Raw genomic sequence first — 12,183 nt, forward strand, 5'->3', positions numbered from 1 at the left:
GTGCTTTTTATGGCTAGAGTGTACTCCCTCCACTTTTTAAAAAAAATTAACTATAAGAAAACTTCTGGCAGGTCTGTCAGGAGGTGTTTCAGAATAAGACATTGTTTTCATAGGAGAAGATAGCTCCGTGCATGTTTTTCACCCTGAATACTTTCCAATGGGACAAGATGTGGAGGTAGAAGGCCGTAATATCTTAATCCTTTGGAAACCTAGGCTAATGTGTGTGATTGTATCTTAGATTTTAACAAAAATTTAAAAATTAGAAATATCTTTAAAAATGAAAAGAAAGATTATAGAATAAGGATGTGAAGAAAAAATATTTTTGCACAGCTGTACAATGTGTTTTAAATTAAGTATTTTTACAAAAAAATTAAGTAAAAAAGCATATAAAGGAAAAAGTTACAGTAAACTAAGGTTAATTTATTATTGAAAAATGAAATATTTTTGTAAATTTAGTGTGGACTAAGAGTGCAGTGTTTATAAAGTCTACAGTAGCATACAGTAATGTCCTAGGCCTTCGCACTCACACCACTCCCTCACTGACTCAACCAGAGCAACTTCTATTTCTGCAAGCTACATTCATGGTAAGTGCTCTACATAGGTGTAACTTTTAAAATTATTTTATACTGCATTTTTGCACTTTTTAAGATTTAGATGTCCTTAGCCATGCAAATACTCATTGTGTTGCAGTTGCCTAAAGAATTCAGTACAGTAACACACTGTACAGGTTTATAGCCACAGAGCTATAAGAATATCATATATCCTAGGTATATAGTAGGCTCTACCATCCAGGTTTGTGTAAGTGCACTCTATGATATGTGCACAATGAGATTGCCTAATGATGTGCTTCTTAGAGTGTATTCCTGTTGCTAAGCAATGCATATCTATACTGTTAATTTGTCAAGTAAAATAAAACATTGAATTGACTATTGGATTTGGCCACATGTAGAATTTTGGTAGGGAGAGCATTCACCCTAATGCACCTTTGACACTTTCAGTTTGTTGCCTTGTTTTAATTAATAGTAGTGCCACTTTTCATTTTTAAGTATCATAGTTCAAATGATAAATTATATGGTCATCCTAAGCCACTGATGATCTTTAGAAAGATAGTTTCAGTGGAATTCTGTGAGCAAAATGCTGGTTGGAATGTATGAAAGAACAAAGGAAGAAAGAGTGGGAGATGGCAAAGATGCAAAAAGCTTTTTGCTGCAAAGTTTTGCAGAGAAATGGGATGAAAGCTGGAATGAGAATTAAACAATGTAATTATGTACCCAAGGGATTCAGTTGATAGTGAAAAATTATTGATGTAAGAGAGAGGAAAAATGTCTGGAGTAACTGAGAAGGGATTCAACCTCTGTTTAAGGGAGTGAATGGTTTAGAATAGATAAAAATCAACCTACCATTCTCCAAAGGTATTTTGCATTTCTGCATGTTTTGTGAATGAAGCACTAATTGCCTTGTGTTCTGCAGCATGTTTATAGAATGTTTATATAATCAACAGGCATTGAGGAGAGAGAGAGTTTCTTTGTAGCAAAGGACAGATTGGCTTACATCCCTGGAAGACAGAGATATCATCTTCCTCTGAAGCAAATGCCAGGTATACTTACTGCCCTTTATAAGAAATTAGAGATCCCTCAGCTTAGATTTGTCCTCAAGTAAGGTAACCCACTACATGTTCAGTTGCTATATGCCCCTTTCATGTTGCCTGTAAGAATTGGGACTTGGATAACTGGAGTAAAAATTAGAATACTCTGATTATTGTTGTTGCTGTGGGTAATAAACTGCTTTACATTTCTGATCCAGGAATTATGTGTCTTCTACCACTGTCCACTAATGTTTTTTTGTGGATAAATTTAAGGGGTACAAGTGAAATTTTGTTACATGTGTATACTGCATAGTAGTGAATTCTGGCCTTTAGTGTCTCCATTGCCCAAACAATGTACATTAACTAATTTCCCATCATTCACTCCCCACTCCTCCAAATCTCCAATGCCTATCATTCCATATTCTATGTCCATGTATACACATTATTTAGCTGCCACCTATAAGTGAGAACATGTGGTGTTTGATTTTCTGTTTCTGGGTTGTTTCATTTAAGATAATGGCCTCCAGTTTCATCCATGTTGCTGTAAAAGACATGATTTTATTATTTTTTATAGTTGGATAGTATCCTATTGTGTATACATACTACATTTTCTTTATCTAGGCTTTCACTGATGGATGCTTAAGTTGATTCCATATCCTTGCTACTGTGAATGAATAGTCTTGCAATGATCATATGAATGCAAGTATCTTTTTATATACTGATTTCTTTATCTTTGAGTAGATACCCAGTAGTGGTATTATGGGATAGAATGGTAGTTCTATTTTTAGTTTTCTGAGAACTCTCCATACTGTTTTTCATAGAAGTTGTACTAATTTACATTCTCACCAACAATGCACAAGCATTAACCTTTTCTCCACATGCTCACCGACATCGGTTATTTTTTAACTTTTTGAAACCCATTCTGACTGGTGTAAGATAACTCACTGTGGTTTTAATTTTCATTTCTCTGATGATTATTGATGTTGAGCATTTTTTCCATATGCTTGTTGGCTATTTGTATGTCTTCTCTTGAAAAATGTCTATTCTTATATTTTACCCACTATTTATGAATCCTGTGGGGGAACTTGTTGCTTGGTAGTAGGGTAAGATCTCAGATCCTTCACAGTTCTCGATAATAAGATCTTAGATAACCTAGGATAATAGATACTATGCATTTTCATCTTATTATTTTACATAAAATTATTACAAATTTTTATAGGTTTTATTATATGTAGGTTTTATATAATCAAATGTATCAATCTAGTCTTTCAGCAATTGTGGATTTTATGGCTTGCTTAGAAGGATTTTTAAAATCCTCTTTAGATGAATAAGACTGGCCTTTATTTTATTCTATTATTTATCTTTTATAGTTAATTTTTAAAGGCAAAGTTAATTTTGAATTCCCATAAAATGTTATTTTTTTGTAAGAATTTTTCCTAAATTATAGCTAATTTATCTCAAAACCACTAAAATTGATCCTTATCTGATTATCTGAAATGTCTTTCTCATAATATATTAAATCCCTAGTGTAGAGATTTTTGTTAGATTATTCTTATTCATGTAGGTAATTTTTAATTTATACATGAATATATTTAATCCTTTCTTTCAACACATGTTTAGTTAGTACCTGCTATGTGCTACACACTGTGTCATTCACTATTACATAGTGGTTAAAAAATAGGCATAGTTCCCGCTCCAATGAAAACCTAAGCCTAGCTGGAAACATAAATACCTAAAAAAATTATCAAATAAATATATTATTTAAAAGTATGGTAAGTGCTAGGAATACAATTAAAAAATACTTTGGTAGAATATTGAGGTAAACAGGAAAGCTATAAATGTCAGTGTCCTCTGAGGAGGATATAATTTCGGCCTACACCCAGAGTATAACAATTGAGCATCATAAAAATGGGTGGAAGAGTATTCTAAGCTGGTGGAACACCATGCTCATAGATAAAAGTTGTTTCAGAATAGGGTCATGCAATGCCTTTTGCTTACCAACCAACAACTGCTGCATTATAAATTCAACAATCAGACAAGTGTCATGTTAAAAGACAGATGGAGGACCATGAAAAAATTAAAACTGATTTGCTCAGACAGCGAAGACTGATTGTGTTTGTAAAAGCTTGATGAAAGGACAGTTAAGTATTTTGATCACTGCATTTTGTTTGAAACTTGTGTCATTGATGTAATTTAAAACTTTAAAGTATTATAGTATTTTTCTGTGACCATCAATTAATATGAGGATTTGTGCTATAAGAGTTAAAGCATATGCTATCATTGTATTCTTTAAGAACCTTATTTTGATAAAATGTAAATTTGTTGAACCCTGCCACATTTAGTATCCCCACCCCCAAATCCTGTTCTAATGAAAAAATTAAAACCTGATACGAAAAAAAAAAAATTTCAGTTAACCTACTTTATGCCTGTAGGCTGACCTCAACCCTGTAACGTAACCCATTAAAATGAATTTTCTTTTTTTTTAAGACAGAGTTTCTCTCTGTTGCCCAGGCTGGAGTGCAATGGCACAATTTCAGCTCACTGCAACCTCTGCCTCCCGGGTTCAAGTGATTCTCCTGTCTCAGCCTCCTGAGTAGCTGGGATTACAGGCACACACCACCGCGCCCAGCTAATTTTTGTATTTTTAGTAGAGGCAGGGTTTCACCATGCTGGTCAGGATGGTCTCAAACTGCTGACTTCATGATCCACCCACTTTAGCCTCCCAAAGTGCTGAGTATACAGACATGAGCCACTGTGTCCTGCCTAAAATGAATTTTCTAGATGATTGAATAACAGTAGTCCTCTAATAGGAGATAATGACTTGGTTTATGGCCTTAATATACTACTTAATTACTTAAGATGTTTATTAATAGAATGATAAATGTACAGAGTAACCTATAAGCATGACATACTTTTGCTTTCAGTAGTTTCATGTAAAGAAAAAAACTTGAAAATAGTAATACCTGAGGACCCATGGGAATAATAGACACTGGGGAGGTAGGGTGGGGCGCGGGAGCAAGAGCTGGAAAACTACCTACTGGGGACTCTGGTCACTACCTGGGTGACAGGATCATCCGTACCCCAAACCTCAATATCACACAGTACACCCAGCTAACAAACCTGCCCATGTGTTCCCTGAATCTAAAATAAAAATCGAAATAATATTTTTAAAAAAGAAAAAGACAATAGTATTACCCATGGGACAAAATGTGTACTATTAGCAAGAATCATTTTGTGCCTCATTTAGAAACAATTTGACTTTTGTTCCAGTGTTTAAACTTTGACAAAAATGGTTTTGAATAGATCTTTATAACCTGATGCCATAAATACAAGATTCTCTGATACCTTCATTTAATATATCAATATTGGGCCTAAAACAGTATTCTGTAAAGCTTAAATTGGTATTAACTATGATCATCTTGATGTCTATGATAGATAATAAACAAGGTCATACATACCTTACTAAACAATTTTGGTTTTTCGCCAACATTTTATTCTTTAAAAGATTTAGACTAACAGAATTATTTAGCATTTCGAGTCATGTGCTTTATTTAGCAAGTGAGTAAAAATATTGGAATATTGAAGTATTTGCATAAAAAATCAAATGGTGGTGTTTTGTAATTTCTATTGTATTTCTTATTAAGGTTTCATATATTACTTTCCCATTGTTCCTGAATTTGTTATCCTATATATAAACAGAAACATGGATGAGTAAAAAAAAAAAAATCTTTTGATTAATTCAAGTCAACCAATTACATTGTGTATCTTACAATGTTGATATATTTTCAAAATGTAAATTTTCTTTTAGAATTAAGGCCAAATTATTGTAGGTATGGTAGAAGTCATTTTAATCAACACTTCAACAACTACTCTATTGGAAATATCTAATATAATCAACCTTTGTTGCTAGAAATTGATTTTTGGGATGGACTCAAATGCCTAACTCAAGAAGTTCTAAAACTAGAGGGATTCTTTTTGCTTAGGAGTCTGAATGAAACTTCTAAAGTCTTGCAGGTGTTTGCTGTCAGAATGAGGATAAGTCAATATGTGACAGAGCAGAACAATGAGTACTGTGAGAGCCCTGATACATGTGGCCTGAAGCCTGCCAAAGTCTTGGGCTGAATTTTTAAGTATGCATAGCAAGGTGGTATTGGGCATCACACTCTTGAAGTCACATCCTTTTACTCTCCTGTGCTTAAGCTCTGGAAATGAAGTACGCCTAAAGTAGTTCTATAGTAAAATTAAGTTCACTAAGAAACTGGGACTTACAGTGGAGAGTGGCATCAAGCTGAAGTACGCAATTTAGAGTCCTTCCTTTCCTATGCTCTTGCCCTATATCTATACATCCCAAGATCTGTGCTCTCCTTGTGCTTGTTGCTGAGTGAGAGTCTGTATTGTTTCACAACCTCACTAACACTGATTGCCTGGCCACAAACATATTCTAATACTACCTTTATTGTAACTTTTGTTAGAACTGAGACTTTTTTCTAGTGTTAATGCTTACCAGGAGATTAGATGTCTTCTTTATCATGTGCTCACTCCTGTAGGGTTATATTTCTATCTTGCATGGCTATAGAGGTATAGAAAGAAAACTAATTATTGAAATTCATATTATGTTGCATTTTCATATTTAAAAGATATACTGATAATCGTGTCAATCTATTAATTACTTTTCTTTGGAAGAAATAATTTTTTTGACTATATGACAGTTTTTCTAAACACAAATAAAAAATGTTTCATTATTCTTAAACTGTGCCTGCAAACCATTGCTAAAGCAAAATAGAAGCTTTCTTCTCTGTACAGTACAATTTTATTGTATCTAATTTAGATGTGGAAAAATTTTAATTAATCTTAATTAATGCAGTTGTTGAAATGAGGGATACCTGTTAGCCAGAGTAGCCTGAGAGGTGCTTTTATTTCATGAAACAGAAGACTTTGGTAGCTACAATCCACTTATCACTTTTTAAATTATTATTTTTATTTTTTAAGTTTCTAAATTTTGATTTATGAGGTTATATACTAGGCATATATATATTTCTGGAGTACATGGTGTATTTTGATATGGGCATACAGTAATAATCACATCAGGGTAAATGCGATATCCATTACTTCAAGCATTTATTCTTTGTGTTATGAACAATCCAATTATACTCTTAGTTATTTAAAAATATATTTATAGTTGGATAGTATCCCATTGTGTATACATACTATATTTTCTTTATCTAGGCTTTCACTGATGGATGCTTAAGTTGATTCCATATCCTTGCTATAATGAATGGTCTTGCAATGATCATATGAATCCAAGTATCTTTTTTATATACTGATTTCTTTTTATTTAAAAATATATACTAAATTATTTAGTGTATATTTAAAAATATATACTTTTTTATTTAAAAATATATACTAAATTATTATTAACTATAGCCTCCCTGCTGCACTATCAAATTCTAGATCTTATTCATTATATCTATTTTTTGTATCCAGTAACCATCTCTACTTCTTACCCACCCCTACTCTTCTCAGCCTCTGGTAACCATCATTCTACTCTGTCATCATTAGTTTAATTATTTCAATATTTTGCTCCCACAAATAAGTGAGAATGTGTGAAGTTTGTCTTTCTCTGTATGGCTAATTTCACTTAACCTAATGACTTCCAGTTCCATCCATTTTGTTGCAAGTGACAGGGTCTCATTCTTTATCAGGGGAACCAGCCCCCAATATTTCAATGTAGGTTCTTTTCTATTTTCCATAAGTGTCAGCCAGTCTGAGAAATAAAGAGAAAGAGTACAAAGAGAGATTTTACAACTGGGCCTCTGGGGGTCCCATTGCATATTGGTAGGACTGTGATGATGACCCCGAGCCGCAAAACCAGCAAGTTTTTATTAGGGATTTTAAAAGGGGAGGGGGTGTACGAACAGAGAGTAGGTCACAAGGATCACATGCTTCAAGGGCAATAAAGATCACAAGGCAAGACAAAATTAGAATTACTGATGAGGGTCTATGTCCCATGCATGCATTGTCTTGATAAACATCTTAACAGGAAACAGGGTTTGAGAGCAGACAACTGGTCTGACTAGAATTTACCAGGCTGGAATTTCCCAATCCTAGTAAGCCTGAGGGTACTGCAGGAGACCAGGGCGTACTTCAGTCCTTATTTCAACTGCATAAGACAGACACTCCCAGAGTGGCCTTCTGTAGACCTACCCCCAGGAATGCATTCCTTCCCCAGGGTTATCAATTATTAATATTCCTTGCTTGGAAAAGAATTCAGCAATATTTCTCCTATTCACATGTCCATCTATACGCTCTCTGCAAGAAGAAAAATATGGTTCTATTCTTCCCAACCCTGCAGGCAGTCAGACCTTATGGTTATCTTCCCTTGTTCCCTGAAAATCACTGTTACTCTGTTCTTTTTCAGTGTGCATTGATTTCAAATTGTTCAAACACACATATTTTACAATCAATTTGTACAATAGTGGTCCAGAGGTGATGTACATTCTCAGCTTACAAAGATAACGGGATTAAGAAATTAAAGTAAAGACAGGCATAAGAAATTATAGCAGTATTGATTGGGGAAGTGATAAATGTCCATGAAATCTTCACAGTTTATGTTCTTCTGCCTCGACTCCAGCTGGTCCCTCCATTCGGGGTCCCTGACTTCCTGCAACAATTCTTTTTTATGGCTGCGTAGTATTTTATTTTGTATATGTACCCCATTTTCTTTATCCATTCACCTGTTAAATGATGCTTATCTTGCATCCAAATCTTGGTTATTGTGAATAGTGCTGCAATAAACATGAGTGTGCTGATATCTCCTCGATATACTGATTCCTCTTTTTGGGTGTATACCCAGCAGTGGGATTACTGGCTCATATGGTAGCTTTATTTTTAGTTCTTAACTCCAAACTCTTCTCCGTAGTGGTTGTACTAATTTACATTCCCACCAACAGTGTACAAAGATGGCCTTTTCTTCACATCCTCACCAGCATTTGCTTTTGACTGTATTTTGGATATAAACCATTTTACTTGGGGTGAGATGATATCTCATTGTAGTTTTGACTTACATTCCTCTGATGAGCAATAATTTTGAACACCGTTTTATATATCTGTTTGCTGTTTGTATGTCTTCTTTTGAGAAATGTCTATTCAGATCTTTTGCCCATTTTTAAATCAGATTATTAGATTTTTTTCCTATAGAATTATATGAGCTTCTTAGATATTTTGGTTATTAATCCCTTGTCAAATGGATACTTTGCTAATATTTTCTTCTATAGTGAGGGTTGTCATTTCACTTTGTTGATTATTTACTGTGCAAATGCTTTTAAACTTGATATAATCCTATGTGTCCATATTGGCTCTGGTTGCTCATGCTTGTGGGATGTTTGTCAAGAAACCTTTGCCCAGTCCAATGACTTGGAGAGGTTCCCCAATGTTTTTTTTTAGTAGTTTCATAGTTTGAGGTCTTAGATTTAAGTCTTCAATCCATTTTTTATTTGATTTTTGTATATGGTAGGAGATAGGTCTTTAGTTTCTTTTTTCTGCATGTGAATATCCAGTTTTGCCAGCACCATCTATTGAAGAGACTGTCCGTTCCCCAATGTACATTCTTGGTGCCTTTGTTAGAAATGAGCTCACTGTAGATGTATGAATTTGTTTCTGGGTTCTCCATTCTGTTTCATTGGTCTATGTGTCTGTTTTTATGCCACTGCCATGCTGTTTTGGTTACTATAACACTGTTGTAGAGCATGAAGTCAGATAATATAATTCCACCAGTTTTATTCTGTTTGCTTATGATAGCTTTGGCTATTCTGGATCTTTTATAGTTCTATATAGATTTTGGGATTTTTTTTTCCTATTTCTGTGAAGAATTTGTCATTAGTATTTTGATAGGAATTGCATTGAATCTGTAGATTGCTTTGGGTAGTATCAACATTTTTAACGATGCAGATTTTTCCAATCCATGAACGTGGAATATCTTTCCATTTTCTGTGTTCTCTAACTTCTTGAATCAATGTTTTATAGTATTCATTGTAGAGATCTTCCATGTATTTGGTTAATTCCTAGGTATTTTATTTTTAGTTATTGTAAATGGGATTACTTTCTTCATTTATCAGATTGTTCACTGTTGGCATATAGAAATGCTAAGCATTTTTTGTATTTTTTTATGCTGTAAACTTAATGTATTTATCCATTCCAATATATTTTTGATGGAGTCTTTACATGTTTTCAAATGTAACATTGTATTATCTGCAAACAAGGATTATTTGACGTCTTCCTTTCCAATTTGGATTTCCTTTCTTTTTTTCTTTTGTCTGATTGCCTTAGCTAGGACTTCCAGTACTATGTTGAGTAACAACAGTGCTGAAAGTTGACATTTATGTCACATTCCAGATCTTAGAGCAGCAGCATTCTGCTTTTCTCCATTCAGTTAAGATACTCTACATGAATCTATTGTACATGGATTTCATTGTGTTAATGTATGTTTCTTCTATACTGAGTTTTTGAGAGCTTTTATCATAAAGGGATGTTGAATTTTATCAAATGCTTGTTCAGCATCAATTGAAATGATCATATGGTTTTTCTCCTTTATTCTGTTGATATAATGTTCATATTATTTGATTTACATATGTCAAATCATTCTTGCACCCCTGGGATAAATCCCACTTGGTTATGATAAGTGATCTTTTTAATGTATTATTGGATTCAGTTTGATAGTATTTTGTTTAGGACTTCTGCATCAATGTTCATCACAGATATTGGGCTTGTAGTTTGTGTATGTGTGTGTCTTTGTCTAGTTTTGGTTTCAGGGTAACAGTGGCATCATAGAATGAGTTTGGAAGTAATTCCTCCTCTTCTATTTTTCAGAATAGTTTGAGTAGGATTGATGTTAGATTTTCTTTAAATGTTTAGTAAAATTCAGCAGTGATACCATCAGATCTTGGCTTATTTTTGTTGGGATACTTTTTATTATAATTTCAGTCTTGTTATTTCTTATTGATCTGCTCATGTTTTGTATTTCTTCATAGTCTAATCTAGGTGGGTTGTATGCACCTAGAAATGTATCAATTTCTTCTGGATCATCCAATTTATTGGCATATAGTTGCTCATGGTAGTTTCCAATTATCTTTTCAATTTCTGTAGTGTTGGTTGTGAAGTCCCTTTTTTATTACTCATTTGATTTATTTGGTCTTCTCTCTCTTTTTCTTAGTGTGGCTAAAAGATTGTGGGTTTATTTAGAAAACAAACTTTTAGTTTTGTAAATCTTTTGTATTGTTGTCTTTGTTTCAATTATATTTCTTTCTGCTCTGATCTTTAATTTCTTCTCCTCTACTGATTTTGGGTTGTGTTTTCTCTGCTTTTCTAGCTCTTTTTTATCATTAGGTTCTTCATTTAAAGTTTTGCTGCTTTGTGATGTAAGTACTTATTACTGTAAACTTTCCTCTAGGTACTGCTTTCATTTTATGCTGTGGGTTTTGCTATATTGCGTTTCTGTTTTCATTTAGTTGGTGAATTTTTTAAATTTTATCTTAATTTCTTCCTGGTGTGACTGGCCATTCAGGAGCTTTTTGTTTAATTTCCATGTGTCTGTATAGTTTCCAAAAATTTCTCTTCTTGAATTTTACTTTTATTTTATTGGGGTTAGAGAAGATATGAGATATAATTTCAATTTACTGAATTTTTTAAGAGTTGTTTAATGGCCTAACATATGGTGTCTACTTGAAATAATCTGTGTTCTGAGGAGAAATTTGTATTCTGCAGCCTTTGGAGGAAGTATTCTATAAATATCTATCAAGTCCATTTGGTCTATAGTACTGATTAAGTTTGATGTTTCTTCATTAATTTTGTCTACATTAATTGTCCAATGCTGAAAGTTAGGTGTTAAGGAATCCAGATATTATTATGTTTGAATCTATCTCCCTCTTTATCTCTAATAATTTCTCTATATATGTGTGTTCCAGTGTTGGGTGCATATATATTTTCAATTTATATATCCTCTTCCTGAGATGACCCCTTTATTATTATATAATAACATTTTTTTTGTCTCTTTTTATACTTTTGGTCTTGAAATCTATTTTGTCTAATATCAGTATATCTCCTCCAACTCTTTCTTGGTTTCCATTTGCATGCATTATCATTTAGCATCTCTTCAGTTTCCATCTATGTGTGTCTTTACAGACAAAGTGTGTTTCTTATAGGCAACAGATAGCTGGGTCTTGAGGGGTTTTGTGGTTGTTTGTTTTTGTTCATTCAGCCACTCTATGTCTTTTGGTTGGAGAGTTTAAACAATTTACATTCAATGCTATTATTGATAAATAAAGACTTACTCCTGCCATTTTGTTAGTTTTCTGGTTGTTTTGTGGTCTTCTCTTTCATCTTTCCTTCCTTACTGTCTTCCTTTTAGGTAAGGTAATTTTCTGTGCTTGTATGATTTAATTTCCTGCTTTTAATATTTGGGTATATCTTGTATGTTTTTTTATTTGAGGTTATCATAAGGCTTGAAAATAATATCTTATAATCCATTATTTTAAACTGGTGATAATTTTACACTGATAGTATAAACAAACAAAAAACAAGCAAATAGATAATTAACCGAAACT

The 12,183-nt window shown here is 33.3% G+C and overlaps 1 long non-coding RNA gene across 1 annotated transcript in view; it reads left to right on the forward strand.

Moving 5' to 3' along the window:
* Positions 1-12,183, forward strand: part of LOC131380885 (uncharacterized) — a 126,619-nt gene that overhangs the window by 6,163 nt on the left and 108,273 nt on the right. Inside the window, exon 3 of the long non-coding RNA XR_009209153.1 lies at positions 1,502-1,597. This is a non-coding gene — a long non-coding RNA (uncharacterized LOC131380885). The remainder of the gene's footprint in view (positions 1-1,501; positions 1,598-12,183) is intronic.

The sequence above is a fragment of the Hylobates moloch genome, unplaced genomic scaffold (genome assembly GCF_009828535.3).
Source record: "Hylobates moloch isolate HMO894 unplaced genomic scaffold, HMol_V3 SCAFFOLD_12, whole genome shotgun sequence".
Taxonomy (NCBI): Eukaryota; Metazoa; Chordata; class Mammalia; order Primates; family Hylobatidae; genus Hylobates; species Hylobates moloch.